General features: G+C 35.6%; 1 protein-coding gene and 1 non-coding gene across 4 annotated transcripts in view; one reads left to right on the top strand and one right to left on the bottom strand.

Moving 5' to 3' along the window:
* The window catches only part of ADK (adenosine kinase), a 413194-nt gene that overhangs the window by 361025 nt on the left and 34530 nt on the right, over positions 1 to 17639 (top strand). The window lies entirely within an intron of this gene.
* TRNAG-GCC lies at positions 6480 to 6552 on the bottom strand. The gene has a single exon. It is a non-coding gene; the product is annotated as a tRNA-Gly (tRNA).

A 17639-nucleotide genomic window follows, 5' to 3' on the forward strand; every position in this document is an offset into this window, starting at 1 on the left:
TGTTATAGTAGTACTTCATTCCTTTTTATTGCCATATACAGTTGCCTTTGTCGACTGAAATAAAATCACAGAATGTGAAAGTTGTGGGGTAAGTTTTTATTTGGGGCAAAATGAGGACTATAGCCTGGAAGACAGCATCCCAGAAAGCTCTGAGAAACTATTCCATAGAGGCAGAGGGAAAACTCAGTATTACATATGATTTCAGTTAAGGAGGTACATGCAGTCAGGCACACATTTAGGCAGAGGTTTGCTGCTGATCTCAAGGGGCAGATGTCACCACTAATGATTTTAGTGCTTTTCTAGGTATGAGGAGATGCAAGAATTGGACTCATAAAATCTTCTCCTGAAAATATCTAACTATCTGACATCCTGTTCAGCCAGTTTTCCCAGAGCACAGAATGCCTCATTCCTGATCTCCATCCTGAACTCCTTTCAGGGTGTGTTGGAGGTCAGCAGCTGCAGCAGCTTGTGATTTAATCCAAACAGAGTTAGATGGCAAGTGCCAACGTGATCCAATCCTCGTAGAGGCAGACGGCAAGTGCCATTTTTCAGTTAGCACCTTGCATGACATATTCCTTTCCTAGGGCTGCCCTAACAAGTTACCACAACCTGGGCGGCTTAAAACAACAGAAGTTTGTTCTCTCACAGTTACAAAGCATACAAGTCTCCCGATGTCAGCATATGGAGCAATAAAGCTGTCAGCAAGGCCATGTTCCCTCTGTAGGCTCTAGGAGAGAATCCTTTCTCGCCTCTTAGAAGCCTCAAGTAGCTCCTGGCAATCAGTCCTCAGTATTGCCAACATTCCTTGGCTTGTTGCTCCAAGCTCTGCCTTTGTCTTCATGTGGCCTTCTTCCCTGTCTGTATCTCTCTGTGTACTCACCTCTTATTGTAAGGACCCAGTCTTTGGATTTTGAACCTACTCTAATATGACCTCATTTTAATTAATTATATCTGCAAAGACCTTTTTTCCAAATAAGGTTATATTCTGAGGTTCCAGGTAAATGTGAATTTGAGTTTATTTTTGTGTGTGGTGTGAGGGAGGGTTCTAACTTCATTGATTTACATGAGGCTGTCCAGCTATCCCAAAACCACTTGCAAAGAGCCTGTCTTTTCTCCATTGTATACTCTTATCTCCTTTATCGAAGATCAGTTGACTGTAGATGTGTGGGTTTATATGCAGACAAGAGTTTTAAAGCAATTATTTTAACTATACTCCCAACATGGAAAGAAAAATATGTCCATATAAACGAACAGTTAGAATATCTCAGCAGAGAAATAGAAACTTAAAAAATGGAAATTCTAGAACTGAAAATACAGTTTCTGAAATTAAAAATTCACTAGATGCTCTTTGAGCAGTTTAGAGATGACAGAAGAGCTAGCAAGCTTGCTGTAGATCTATAGAAATTACCAAATTCAAATAACCATCGTAAGTTCTTAAAGCAAACCAGCAACCTAGAATTGATTATTGACCATTGGCACAGTTTTTTTTTTTCAAAATTACAAAATGTAAAATAAAAGACAAATCACCTGAATGAATGTTTTTCTTAACTCAGAAAAAAAGAAATAGGATAACTAAAGAAGAAACAGAATTGTTGTGAATGTTACAAAGTTTTTATTCTAAACTATCCAATTAATTCCTCTTTCATTTGTTTTAAAATACTGTTGTTTCAAGAACCACCAATTATCAGGTAATGCTAGATCTGTAATTATGTGTTTAACATATGATGAGGCTGGCAGTCTCCACAGAAGACTGGCACGTAGCAGAATGCTTGAAGCTGCTGTTGGTCCAATCTGTAGCTCAGAAATTTTCCTAAAAGTAACGTCTAGTGTTCAAATTACATATCCATTTATGCAGACAAAACCCACTGAGTACAGGCAGAATTACTGAATCATTACAGAATAATTGATTAAAAATCCAAATCAAACTTTGATATTATGTATCCATGTGAGTCAGTGCCTGGGAACTGGGGGGCAGGAAGAGGTAGGAGCTTATTAAGAGGCACAAGAAAATTTTTAGAAGTAATGGATATGTTCATTATCTTGATTGAAGTGATGGCTTCAGGGCTATATATATATATTCAAACTTATCAAATTGTACACTTTAAATTGTGTGTCAATCATGCCTCAGTATAGCTGTTAATAAAAGGAATGAATGTAATATTAGAATGATCAGATATAACATTTTGGGTCATCCACCATTATCTGTATAAAAAAGAGCTAGCCATTTTTAAATGTATATACACAACTTGAACTAATCTAGGCTACCTGAGTTATAATGAACTGGGTATAGTGATTTTTAACTAGAGTCTTAAAGTAATACACTTTATTAAAATATAGGTATGTGTATTTATGAATCTGTGCTGATTCTGGATGATTTTTTTTTTTTTTTGAGAATTGCTCTTTATGGACTGGATGTTAAATTGGCTTTTAAACACATTCTACAGTACATCAGTACCATATTAGTATAAATATTTTTTCCTTGTGAGAGATGCAGAAAGATCAATGTCTCAGGCGCCCCAGATCATAACAAATATTTTTAATAATACTTTTTTTTGGACCTTTATACATATTTACTTTTATTAATGAACTTTCTTTAAAAATCAGACTATTAATGGCTTTCTGACAATGTCATCCTGGCTGTGGTTGAGACTAATGTGAACTCTAGTTTTTAAAGATTAATTCTGTAGGTAGAACATAGATAAGTTAGAGGTCATAAGGACTTTGATAAAGAGGTTCAAATTAGGATATGTGATACAAGAGAATCTTTTTAAAAAATTGCTATTTGGTGCTTGGAATGTAGTCAGTCAGATGCCGTTATAATATTGCTAAGATATAAATAGGTGAAAAGATTCATATCCTTTAATATAGTTATTTCAGTTCTCGGAATTTAACCTAAATAATTAATCAAAAATAGGAGCATCTGTATGTGAAGATGTTTATGTTATTATCGTGTATAATAGTAAAAATTAAAAGAAACTTTGATAGAATGGATAAGCTATGTTATTTGCTTGATGCTACCATTAAAAATAATGCAGCAATTTGAGACTATCTTTATGTATTGTGTTAGATGAAAAATAAACCAACACAATGGGCTCATTCATTTTGTCTGATTTCATTACTTAAAATTTGAGGACTTTCCTATAGTGTAGAAAAATCAGAATATAAAACTGCCTGCTGCTACAATCAAAACAGCAAGAGTGATTATGTTGGGAGGGTAAGATGATGAATACTATGTGTTTTCCATATCTTCCAAATATAAAAATATTTCTAAAAAATTATCAGTTGTTTTTAAAAGAACACACTCCTTGTCATTAAGTATACAAATTTAGCTGCCCTAAAGTAATACAGACTGCTACTAGCTGAAGCTCTGGGGTTTCATTAGTACAGTGATGACTTAATTAAAAAATCCTCTATGAACAAAACCTCTTTCCCCAAGACTGGCCTTGGTGCAGCAGGCATAAGGGAAGGATCAATTTTCTCTGAGCTAGATTGGTGGCAGCAGGGACTAATGAGGCAGGGCCTTGAAAGTGGCTCTCTCTCAGATCTGACTCCTCAGGGGTTGACGAGAGCTGATGCTAAGGGCACTGCAGTACTCCTGGGACCTACACAGCCTGGTTACCCAGGTGTTAAAAAAAACAATTTCTGTGCCAAGACCATATGTGGCTTTTAAGAGACTCGGCAGGACTCTTGATTTAGGCAGAGCATTCCTAGTGTGGAACGAGTAGGCTAGAAAATAGCGAAGAGGGAATTCCATGTGCCAGGAAGCTTCCACTTGTCTTCTGTGTGCTCAGTGTACTACTGCTTTTTTGACTCTCTGGGCTTCATTTTATTCAACTATAAAATGAAGAAATGACTAGAAAATCTCCACTGCATCTCTCAGTTCTAATGGTCTACATGCCTAGATCAGGAGTCAGCAACCCTTCTGTAAAAGGCCAAAGAGTAAATATTTGTAGCTTTGTAGGACATACACTCTCATTCACAACTGTTAAATTCTGCCTCTGTGGTGTCAAAGCAGCCATACATAACAGTACATATAACCAGATAGGTGTGGCTGTGTTCCAATAAAACTTTATTTATAAAAATAAGCAGATACCTAGATTTGGCCCCTAGGGCATAGTTGGACAACTTCTGGTCTAGATGTTAATGTAATGGAAGTATCATTAAAAGAATTATTGGGGGGATATGATATAAACATTACTTCATAGGAACTATTCTCTCAGACTTTTTACTTTTAAAGATTAGTCAAATATAAAATGATATTTCAAAGTTAGGGTTTAGCAGCATGGGAAAAAGGATAAAAGTACCCTGTCACCAAACTGCTACATTCTCTTCAACAGAGGAACCCTGTGTCTTTCCAATTAAGGAATAAAATGGTGTCTACAACACTCATGACTAGATTCTTTTAAGTCTTCCAAACCTTGAGCCTAGTAAGAGAGAAGTTCAATGTCCTGTTAATTTTGTTTCTTACAAAATTTTGTTTCTTTCTAAATCATGCCTGTCATGGTAGAGTGTGGGCTGCAGACTGTGTGTGTGTGTGTGTGTGTGTGTGTGTGTGTTTCCAGAAAAGGGCAACTGCTGTACTAGGCAGGCTTCACATCTCCATCTGTCTTGGGTTAGGCTTATATCTTAGCCTTAAGTTACCAGGATTCTAACGTGGAAATCAGACTGTCTTCACTTTGGAGACCTTCACTCCTGCTTCGGGTCTCACCCAGCGTACTTTGTCTAGTGCATGTAAAGCCATAGATACCGTGTTTGTTTGCTATAACAACAAAGCCTATTCATACATAAAGGCATCAGCACAGTGACACTTTATCTGCCTAAGGAAGTCTAAAATATTCTGGCTTGCCACCTTGCTTTCATCTTAAGCACTTTTTGAGGTCTTTACTTTTTAAGCTGAAGAACATTAAGTCCTTACTGGCCTATCCCACTAAACTGAGCTGTGAGCACAGTAGAACTGATGTATTCTTGCTCTTATAGTTCTTCCAGAGTGAGCAGGTCTACCATCCCAGCATGGTGACAACTCTAGCCCTTACTTTACTGCAGCAGATTTCAAAGTGTGGATCCGTTGGAGGTATCCACAATTCCCTCAAGGTGTGCTTCCTTAAAGTCAAAACTATTTCACAATATGGGAAGGGATAAATTGGGAGTTCAAGATTTGCAGATACTAACTAATATATATAAAATAGATTAACAACAAGTTCATACTGTATAGCACAGGGAACTATTCTCAGTATCGTGTATCAACTTACGGTTACAAAGAAAATGAAAACAAATATATGTATGTTCATGTATGACTGAAGCATTATGCTGTACACCAGAAATTGACACAACATTGTAAACTGACTATACTTCAATAAAAATATATATTCAAAAAACTACTTCACAATAATAGCAAGACATTATTTGCCTTTATGACTCAATTTCAGTGGAGTTTTACACACAATACATAATGTATAATATAGCAACAGATTGAATACTGAAGCAGATATGAAAATCTAGCTGCCTGTTATCAAATCAGACATTAAAGAGATTGGTAAAATGCAGATGCCACTCTTTTCAGTAATATTTTTGTTTGAAATATAGTATTTAATAAAAATGTTAAAATGTAGTAGGTCTGGCAATAAATATTCTTAAGTTCTCTTTTTGAATTTCTAGTACAGTAAATATTGATAAATATAACTCACATAAACAAAAGCCATTTGGGGTCCTGAATTTTTAAGAGTTTTACAGGAGCCCTAGAACCAAAAAGTGTGAGAACACCTACCTCAACGTAATACCCTTAGTTGCAATGCTCTGATGTTATGGTTACTGATAACATCCTTGGCATATTCCCATACATAGAATATTCACTGAAATTCCCCCATTCAGAGATAACAAATGTTAACAATTTAGTGATTATCCTTCCAGACATCTTTCCACTAAATGCTTGCATGGACACGTTACGTAACTTTATATATTTAGGGTTAAACTATACTTTGCCAAATTTTTGTTTATGAGACATTTCAGTTTAAATTTTCTCCCTATTAACTCTCTGAATTCTTATAAAATCCTAAGGTCTTAAAAGGGGCATAGGATTATCTTATCCCTTTCCTAACTCAATTTAAGAATCCTCTCTAAAACTCTGCCTAGCAGATATATTTTGGTTTTATAAACTCTATAAATTTTTAGAAAGTTTTTCCTTCTGTTGAACAGACATTTACCTTCTTATAACGTCTATCCATTGGTCCTAATCTCACTTTCAGGAACTGTGTAGAATCCATCTTATCCATCTTCACTGTGTCTCGTCTTAGATCTTTTCTTCTCTCTTCCAGTTCACTGATTCTTTTCTAAAGTATATCAAACTTTCTGTTAAAACTATTTATTGAATTCTTGTTTTTGATTCCCACTTAATCCTATCAAGTTCTTCTTTTTTTTTTTTTTTTTTTGGTGGGGGGAGGGAGGTAATTAGGTTTGTTTGTTTGTTTGTTTGTTTGTTTTGGAGGAGGTACTGGGAATTGAACCCAGGACCTTGTGCATGGCAGGCATGCACTCTACCACTTGAGCTATACCCTCCCCCCAATCCTATCAAGTTCTTAATTTCAGTTTCTACTTTTTATAATTTATAGTCCTTTGCTGAAATTCTCATCTTAGTTTTTAACTCACGATCAATAAGTATATTTATTTCCTAGTTTCTGTTTGATAAGTTCAATACCTGGAACCACTTTGGACTACTTTCTGTTGTGTAATTTCTGCAGTTAATTTCTTACTTGCCTCCTTATATTGCTGTCTGTTTTTTTATTGTCTCTGAGACTTTGTATTTGGAAAATTCTTTGCGGGAATAATTTGAGGGACAGGGTGATTCATGTTTGCTTTTGACAGGCACGGGAACAGTGGCATGCTAGAATCTTCTTGATCTAAGTTTAGGAGTTTAGATGATGCCTAGCTGCAGTCCTTTGGGTTCCAAACCTAAGATGAAGGGTTTTTACCAGAGCCATCTCTCTTGACAGGCTTTAATTCCCAATTTTGTCCTCCCAGCAGTATCAAACAGCAGACTCATCTCTCTGGGCTTTATCATCCATTGTGTCCTACCCTGCTAATTCTTCACATCACATTTTGTTAGGCCTTCACTACCTTCAAGCACATTTTTTGAAGATACACTTTGTCCAGACATTCTGATTGTTCTTGATGAGACAGTTGGTCTAAATTACCTTATCAAAAGCCATTATCAAAAGCCTCTAGGACCTACTTACATTTATATTAATATTTCTTTACCCTTCTGGGTTGTTTGGGAAGCTGTTGAGGAGCAGGGTAACCCTGGCAGGGCATCCTCATGGGCACATTTTATCATCTGCACCATATTCATCCAGATGGTCTTTAAGAGCACTCCTTAAATGTTTATCTAATATTACATTTTGGTTCAGGCAAATTGAAGGTATTATCAAATTCAAATAAGCACTTACTCTATAACCTTCATCTCGTAAGTTAGGATTCATAATTGCAGTGCTACCCTTTTTTAATATGTTTATTAACTAGAATAGACTAAGGTAGCAGCCTAACAAGTAACCTTCAAAATCTTAATGGCATTCAATAACAGATAATTATTTTTCTCTTTCATTCTTGTTCTTCACTGGGTAGCTGAGGCCCTACTCGCTGTTTTCTTCATTCTGGGACCAACACTGAAGGGCAGCCCCCATCAGGAGCAGCTGGTTGTATTAGAGGGGTAGCGTCATGATGAAGAACTACACAGTAGTTCTTACATCTCTTGCATCACTTTCCCTCACACTTCATTGATGCAAGTCATACGGCCAAACCTGATGTTAATCAGGTAGGAAGTTCAATCCTTTTAACAGATTTTAGTTCTCCCATAGGAATGAGCTCAGTAAGGAGAAGCAGTGAATATAATGCACCAGTGGCCCCTTCACAGGTTATTTTTCTAGTCTGGAAATAAAACGAAAGGTCTCAGGCAGGGAGGAGGGTATAGCTCAGTGGTAGAGCGCATGCTTCGCATGTACAAAGTCCTGGGTTCAATCTCCAGTGCCTCCATTAAGAAAAAAAATGAAATAAGCCTAATTACCCCCCCAAAAAATTGAAACTATAACTAATGATTTCATTGTAATAGAGAATTTAAACCACTAAAAACAAGATGTCAGAACAAACTGTTTAAACCTTAAATTAAGCTAGGGAATTGGGTTTGTTTTTTAAAAAACACTCTCATTGCCCTTCTTTAAAACATTAATTCCATGTATGCACAGTTTCTTTCCTCTGGTGTTTCTCTACACTCCTTTATCCCATTTCTTATCCAAGGGGAGTTTGCTCTTCAGGGAGTTAAATCTTTAGTATTGACCTCTCGGTATTTACAGTACAGCCCAGTTGTTTCCTGTTTTGTATTACATCTTAATCAGCACTAAATGTTTCATATTAGCTTTTCTAGGATTTTTAACAATTTTTTAAACTTTAAATTACATTCTTCCCATTTATTTGTCATTCTTCTCTCTTCTCCTAATTATTTCATTGTCCACCCACCAAAGATACATTATTACTGTCTCTTATTTTTTCATCTATCGTATAAGCGCATAAATTCTAAACTCAAGAGGTTCTCAATTCTCCCTTACATTTGTGGTATTTTTCTAGTTCTCTTGTTACTGTTTAAAATGTTTTTGGACTGTACTGGGATTTTCTTCAGTGTTTGAGGTTCTCTAGCACGTTTTATTTTTATGCATCAGAGCAATTCCTACTCTATTTGTATGGGGTCTCATGATTTTTTTTAATGCACAAAAGTACAGCATTCAGCAACATTAGAGATTTTATTATTTCTTAATTTTAAAATATAACATTTATTTACTAATGAGATGAAAATACAGGTTTTGTGAAAGGGAGAGAAGTGTTTCTCTCAATGTAATTCCTGTGTTGAAAAGCTGCAAGTGGCTACCACTGTTTTGTGACCCCTGAATGATGTCTGCTCTTTTTGTGCTAAATCTAACAGTAGTTGATTCCAAAGAAAATCATAAAATTCTCTGTTGTTAGCTGTAGAAGTGCATTGATGAGTACCTTGTTTGACAGGATAAAAGCTTCAATACTGATGCCCCCACCTGAGTGGTTAATTCCAAAATATTATTTGCCTAACACATTGTTGTCAGTGACAACTGAACAAGAACTTTTAGGAGCAGTTGGCTGTCCAATAATGGCAAATTTCAAGGCTATGCAAATTATGCCAGTTCAGCCCAGCTCTTTTCTCTATTATCATATCAATTGAGTCAGTTCATAGTAGACAAAGCAAGGTTATGGGAACCACCTAGAGCATCATGCACCATTTAACATCAATGCAGCGCACAAGAACATCTGCAACTTCAGTCTTATTAACAGAGGATGGAATGGAAGGCAATAAACAGCTTTCTTCACCATCTAATTGCAAAATAGTATTTCCTAATGTTTGCATTGTTTATCAACAGGAACTTCATCAATAATTGTATAATTATGGTTGCCTAGATTACATAGGCAACCCTCATGCATCTTGTCATTTATTACAGAGAGGTCTGAATTTAATCTAAATGATTCAAGACTAATAATATAAGTCCTTTGAAATGTGAGTTGCATAATACAGATATTCTGTGCAGTAGGAGAATGGCAGTTTATGATGCCCCAGTCACTTTGGGGATTAAGTTAACATAGAGAAAAGATTGAAAGGCACTGAAAAATGAGGGGAAGCCACTAGTTAGATTCAAACATAGATCCATTGAACATGAAAGTAAGTTATGTTCTTTAGAATTAATCACGAGTAATTAGATGTTTGCTTTAGGCCAAAATTGGGCTGAATTAAAACAGGATTATTATGCTGAGATCTTGCCCTCAATCTCTATATTCAAAGGGAGAAAATAGTAGAAAACTAGATGTATAGTGAGAAAAAAAGCTGTGGAGGCCAAAGTTAAAAATTCTAAATGCACAGGAAAGACCTGACCTATCTGTTCAGTCTTTACCTCTGATGCTGTTTGAAGCCTGATAATGTCACTACTCTGAACCAGCAAAATGTTAGCGTTTACAGTAAGCAACCAAGTGCATTCTTCAGGCTCTGCGGAAACAGTTTCTTTTGGCACACAGTACAAAATATCCAAGAAAATGAGAGGAAATAATATAAGTTCAGTTAAAGTTACTGCTGTGGTCAGTAGGAGTTGTCTCATAAAGCAGGAAAAGGAAAATGTGAAAAATAACGGGTGCATTTAAAGCAAGTGGGGCAAGAGAATAGTCTGAAAAGTTTGTCATTTAAACATGAAAATCTCGTATTTTTACTCAAGTCCATTTTATATTTCAGGGAAACCTGAGGCCTGTTCATGAAATTCCATTTGAAACATTTCAATATGTAGTTAGGGTTCCTCTTCCCCCACAAAAAAATAAAAGTATTAAATTGAGTGAACCCGATTTGACCTGGACTTTTTCTTTCCAACTGATCAATGTAGTCATTTCCTTAAAAAATATAAATAACTAGAGTTAGAATATTTTCATCCCCTGATTAGTCTGTATTTATACCTGTAATAATTCTCCATTCATTTTCTAGCAGCAAGCTTTTCTTCCCTTCTCAGATTTTTTTTTTTAAGATCACATAAGGAAAAAGGGTGGGGGAAACATCTGCTGTAGTAAAGTATCCACAGAGTAGAGAAAAATATACAGTTTTTCCCCCTTTTTCAGTGGTTCTGGGTATCATAAACATAGCAGAAGCTTTCTTAACATAATAGTTCATGTGTCATTTCTTCCATCGAAGGGATACTAAGAACTGGTTTGTTAGAGGTAGTAGTTTGAGCTGTAATTATGTAACATTATGCCTCCTGACTTTTTTTAAAAAGTAATTACAGCCTCTGCTATAAACTTGAAAAAGTTCTAGCTCTGTGCAGAATGAGAGTGAAGATTTTATATACATACATTTGTATGCCTCTCATTTGAATACCTAAGGAAGCACATTTTTTTAAGTTGGGATTTTGCATAAATGTCTGTGCAGTTCCAATTCTAACACATGCATACCTTTCCTTTAAAGAACTTATATGCAAACATTATTCAGGAACCTTTTCTAGGAGGTATTTATCAAAAACGCTATGATAATAACTTTGTCCTAATGAGTCCTGGTCTCTATTTAGGGAGTAATCGATAAACTACAAATTAATGTTCCATAATTCACATTACAATGCACATGTAATTATTTTGAGATGAGGCAAACCCTATGCATTTAATTTACAACTATAATTAAGTAAACTCATTTGATACTAATTAGGTGAGCCTAAAAGGATCATAGGTTTGTGTATTTAATTATCAAAGTACAATCAGCAACCAGTTCCTGAAAAGCTTTCCTGTCTTGAGCTCAACTAGCACCTTGGCCCACACTACGATTTTATCTTCTTGGACCTTCAGTGAATTAAAATGCATTGTGAATTGTGGAGAATCTACTTGGTGAGTTAGCTTTTTTGGTAATTAGACTTGTAATTCACCATCTGAAAAAACGAGCTTAAATATTCAGAAGTTTTATATCTGATAAGGCAGTCCATCAGAAATGGAGAAATTAAGACATTTCTAGTTAAGCAAAAGCTAAAGGAGTTCATTAATGGTAGACCTGCCCTACAATAAATGCTAATGGGAATCCTTTGGGCTGAAATGAAAGGATGCGGGCTAGTAACTCAGTATGAATTCCAGTAAAGGTAACTACATAGGTAAATTTATTAGCGAACATTCTTGTATTTTTGGTTTCTAACTCCTCTTTTATTTTCTGCATGATTTAAAAGTCCATAAAACAGTAATTTTAACTATATGTAAATGGATACACCTGTATAAAGATGTAATTTATAACAACAACATAATGGGGGAAAGGAACAATATAGAATTAGAGGTTCTATATGCTTTTGAAGCTAATTTGGTATCATTTCAAACTAGACTGTTATATGTTTAGGATGTTAATTGTAATCCCCATGGTAACCACTAAGAAAATATTTAAGGAATACAGAAGTTTTTTCTGTTTTGTTAAAATAGCATATAAAAATTAGTTTATCAGAAAGTATACTTGTATGCTAGCTTAGAAGTCTTAAATTCTGCTGTCAGTCAATCACCAAGTATTTCCTGAGTATCTAATATAATGGGCTTTCTGCTAGGTTTCAATAATTATCTCTCTTTCTTCCCACTAAATGTATAAATGTACAATCAAGAGAGAAGAGTTGTAAGATGTCCGGAGTGACTTCCTAGTCTTGGAATACGCTAGATAAGATGTTCACATTTTCGTATTTCCCAGCCACATTTATGCTGTAAAGAATGTGAAAGCTTGTGCCTGTGACTTTCCCTGTAGGTGTAAAAATGTTTCTTGTCTCCATAGCTTCAAAATCAAGGTACCTGAATGTAAGGAGTAGAAGGCACCTGTATGATCCAGCATATGTTCCCTTCACTCTCAAAGTATTTAGGGTATTGTCACCACTATCAGAAAGTGTGAACCTTACCCACAGACACGCAAACTCTAAGCTCTCAGGATGTGCTAGCCAGAATCTGAGAGTTTTGCCCTTCCCTTATCAGCAGCCACTACGGTCAAATAAAATGTAATTGCTGATGCTTATGTTGTTCACATAGAACACTTACTTATATTGTCTAAAATGAGGTATTAAAATAGATGAACAAATTGATATCTGGCCTGTTGCTTCTTTTATTTCTTTGGGAATACTAGCATAATTTGTCAGTACATTAAAGCAGTGACTTTTTTTTTTATAGCATAGTTCAAATTTCTTCTGTCCACATGTAACCACTGTCAAGAAGTCACACACCACACAATTAATGCCACCAGCCTTGCTGCAGTAACATCTATAGCCTGGCCAGTTTGTATGTTGTCCCAGGGTCATCTGTAAATGTGTATTTACATTACAGGTAGTATGGTGGACTATGAACAGGCCATGTCTGGCAGGTCCCACGTACATAGACCAGCATATAAATAGTATCCTCTGAAGCTATATGACATATTCTTAAACTGAATTATCTCCCATCTTCCATTCTCAGAAACAAAGATACTGGTTTTTGTTTCGTTTGAATAACTATTAGTCATTCAACATAACTAGCAAAGTATGAAGACTTGATACCTAATAACTTCTATTCTATCTCCTCATGGTAAGAATTATTTGGTGGCTTGAGAAGAGTAGCAGACATTTAGAATGATACTTTGTGGAGGGTAACGGAAGCACCAACTAGGGCTTCTTTTGTAGGACCAGTTCCGAGAGGAATCAGCAGTAATTGGCACGGTACTGGATGACAGACACCAGCCCATTTGGACACGGGGTTTTGTTTTGTTTTGTTTTGTTTTTAAATAAGGTTGTGCCGTTCTTCTTAACCTACTGATAGGCATGAGTATGATCCTTAAACTGTTTCTGCAAGTTTCAAAAACTTGATGCTACAACTTCTATTCATAAACAACAGTGAGGCGTACAACCAAGCTTTAAAAGCAATCTAAAATGTTGCACTTGAGAGGGTTTTTTTTTAAAACAGGTAATTAACCATACGTTTACACATTTTAATCTACTTTGAAGTGCAAGGGAGATTGGCAAATGACTCAATAAAGAAAAGTGTTCTGTTTAAATTGGATAAAATGGTTGTTTACTAGCATTTATCACTGTAATCCAAGTAGTGAAGTGATCTGTGAATCCAGTTTAGTTTATTGGACAATAAACAGTACTCATAACTTTTATCACTGTTTGTCAGGGCACCCACTGAAAATGACTCCATACTTTGGGGAACTTTAATTTTATTGTACAGTATAGAATACTTTAAAATATTTTCTTTCGGTATAAGCCTATGACACTACCTTGAGGCATTATCATCCCTGCAAACCAGCACTAAACATCAGTGATATTTCAGCAATACTTTCTTGCTCTAAAATTTCTTCTAATCCATAAAGAGAAGAAAGGAACCATTGGTCCCCTCATATCTGTTGCAGCTTTTCTTTTGTAAACTTGCTAAACATTTTCCACTGCCACCATCAACAATTCAAACAGAAACCTTACTGATAGAAAACTCATGATTAACAAACTGTTATGTATAAAATAAGCTACAAGGATATATTGTACAACACAGGGAATATAGCCAATACTTAATAACTATAAATGTAGGATAACCTTTAAAAATTGTGAATTACTATATTGTACACCTGTAACATATAATATTGTACATCAACTAGGTAGGTAGGTAGGTAGGTAGATAGATAGAGTCCAAAATTAAAAGTGGTGGCATTAACAGCTTCTTTAATAATAGAGAGCAACTTTGTATATGCATATCCATTTTAAAAATCTTTACTGTCATACTCATAAGGAAATACATGATTTTAAGGAGGGGTACATTTAGAATATCAATATTACCTTGTATCCTACTCCTGGAATGATTAGGACTAAACCATAAAAAATTTAAGAAAGCCACTGATATTTGATTGCTCGGTTTTTTCCATAACCCTGATGCCTTGGTCCAGTTATCTAATAAATGTGTCTCCCTGTTCTTCAAATCCTAAGAGCCTATGTCTCTTTACAAAAAAGAGTTGCATACATATAGATGTTAGTTGGACTTAGATGGTATCCTCCTGAGGTAAATCCCACCCGTGTCACCAGGATCCATTTGATTGCTCTGGTTTGAGCCAATTCACATGTTAACTCAAAGTCCTCATATCAGAGCCTTCTGTCTTTAAGCAAGATCTGAATCTGAATTGTAATAATAACTTCACTTCTGAATGATGGAAAGTAACTTGCTTGAAGGCACCAATCAAGTCATATTTTTATTATTTCTCCAGCATGTCTGCAACACAGTTAAATCTAGAAAGGTTTTTAGGAAGAGTTGTGCAAGGTTGAATTTATTCACTGTTGAAGTAGCACACTACCCTCGGATTTTCAAGCAGTCGTATGATTTCCTTTCATATAAGCATTTAGAATGCTAGATTAAATCCTAGTAACTCTAAACTCAGGATCATTGACGACTAGAATCTTTTGTTTACTTGGTTCACTATACTAACCTAGAGAAGTATATTATAGTTATGTATCACTTAAGGTCATTCAGAAAATATATATTGAGTTCATATTCTACAAGGTGAAACAGAGACCAATCTTAAGGAACTTAAAATCTAATAAGAATAATCATTCATTTAGTAGTAAATGTTTGCTGAGCACCTACATTGTTCTAGGTACAGAACTAAGAGCTGGAATAAGGTAGTCATAAGGAGCTCATAGTTTAGTAAAGAAAATGCTTGTAAATAAGTAATTTTAAATATGATTTAAGGACCTTTTTAGAGATATGTAAAGGTTATAAGTCATGGCATAAAAGAGGAAGTAATCAATTCTGCTTCTAGGGAAAACCCTGAGAGGTCAGGAGCCATATCTAAGAAGACAAGCCTTGTCTGGGCTGGGATAATAGCGAAGGGTGATCTGAGCAGTAAACTTGGTATGTACACAGCATGAAAAAGCATGATACGTTTGAAAAATTGTAAGTATGACAAAAGAGCAATCACAAGTCAGAGACTAGCAAAAGAAGAGAATAACATGATCAGATTTGTATTCATGAAGAATCACTCTGTTCATTCAACAGATATTTATTGAGCACCTGTAATGTACCAAGTATAGTTCAGGGTACTAGAGATCATCAGACAAACTGCCTTTCATATAGCCCCTCTCACCTAAATAGCCAAGTTCTGTGCCATGAGCCCTAGCCTTGGACACAGCTGGTTGACTCATGAATAGGATGCTTAACCAGGTTAGACAATCCATAGACAGCCAGTGACCTATAAGCTAAGCCATCAAAGAAAACCAGTTCTTACAGACATGACAATGGAGCAAAGACATAGAAAGAAGCAAAAAGAACAGGTTGAAATGACGTGCTTTATAGAAGATTAAAGTGCTATGCACTGGAAATTGACACAACGTTGTAAACTGACTGTAACTCAATAAAAAAAAAAAGATTAAAGTGATACGCTTCATTTAGTGAACTTATTAAAGATATCAGAAACCTCTTAAGGAAATAATAAGTAAGTACATACCAAAGGAGAAATAAAGTTTTAGAGCAGCAGTCCCTTCTATCGTTTCCTTAGTCACTTTTCTTTAGAAAACAGTTTTTATTCAAAGCTAACACTTACGTATTCTCTGACTACATTTAGCACTGAAGGCATTAACTGGCATTTAATTGAAACATTTCTAGAAAATTACAAGAAAACATGAACAAGCTAAGAGACTCTGCAAAGATAGTAGTTCTTAAGGTCAAACTCATGCCTTCAGAAGGAGCAATTTTACGTGAGACCTGATCTCCTATACCCAGAAGCCTCATTTTAAGATTTAACTATTCTTGTACATTTATTCGTTAAATGCTTACTATGTGCCAACATTTGCCCTAAGTGCTTTACATGTATTAACTGATTTAATGCCCACAAAACTCTGTGAGATAATTACTATTATTGCCCCCATCTCACACATGAGAAAACTGAGGCATAGAGAGTTGAACTTGGTTACAAGCTAGTAAATGCAAATTTACTAGTAGTTGGGAATATGAACCCAAGAGTCTGGTTCATGTTCTTAACCACAATGTTATGCTGCCTCTGTTTTCTATGGAGTATTTATTACTTAATTTAGTCAAATTGAGTTATCAGTACAGAGCTTAAAAAGGAGATTTAAATGTCAGTTAACTATTACATACTGCTTAATCAAAATCTGTTTTTTTTCCCATTATCACTGTTTTTCTTTCCCAGAAAAAATGGTAGCAACATTGCTCAAATGGCAACTTTGGAAATATTTTACTTCCCCTCTCATTCTTTTTGTCCCAAAGTCCTACTTGGTCATGGGACTCTGGGCAGTTGACAACTTTCATGAACCTCAGTGTCTTCATTTATAAAATCAGGCCACTATCACCTAACTCATGAGCTTGCAGCAAGAGTACATTAGATAAAGCATATAAAGCACTTAGTACAGTACCTGGCTCACAGTAAGCATTTGAATGTCATGTTTTTACTCAGAAACTGCAGTTGCATCCCATTGCCTGACATATCAAGTCCAAACTTTTGTCTGGCTTTCAGAGTCTCCCTAGAGATGGCCGGTCCCCACCCATGTTGGATTATTTCTTGCCTTTTCTGATATAAACTTCCTTCTTTCTCTATGCCTCCTGGGGCTTATATATCTTTCTTTTCCTTTCCTTTGCCTTCGCACATCGAGACCCAACTTTTTAAGTTCATTCTTCTCTGTGAAACTGTCTCCAGTTAATTAAATTCACATTGTTCCTTTTCTTCTTTGAACTCCTGTTGCAGTTTTAGGTATTGCATTGTATAATATTTCACAAATTCTTTCACATGTGCTAGATTTCTCCTTTCCATCTAGATTCTAAGTTCCTTGAGAAGACAAACGTGTCTTAATAATTCTCCTGTATCCCCCTCCAGAGGATCTAGCAGAGTATGAAGAGCTCATGAAGAGTGTTCAACAAATATTTATTGCCTGATTGAAGAAGATGAGCTCCTAGGAACACCTTATAAAATTGTATAGGGTTTTGTATTTGACAAGGCACCTTTATAATATTGTTAATGCTTAATAATAGTCACAGAAAATAGCTAGAGCAAGTGTAATCCTCATTTTCTGAGCAATTGTACAGAATTTAAGTTACCTGTGACTTGCATAAGGTCTCTGGGTAAGTAGCATCTT

The sequence above is a fragment of the Camelus ferus genome, chromosome 11 (assembly GCF_009834535.1).
Source record: "Camelus ferus isolate YT-003-E chromosome 11, BCGSAC_Cfer_1.0, whole genome shotgun sequence".
Lineage (NCBI taxonomy): Eukaryota > Metazoa > Chordata > Mammalia > Artiodactyla > Camelidae > Camelus > Camelus ferus.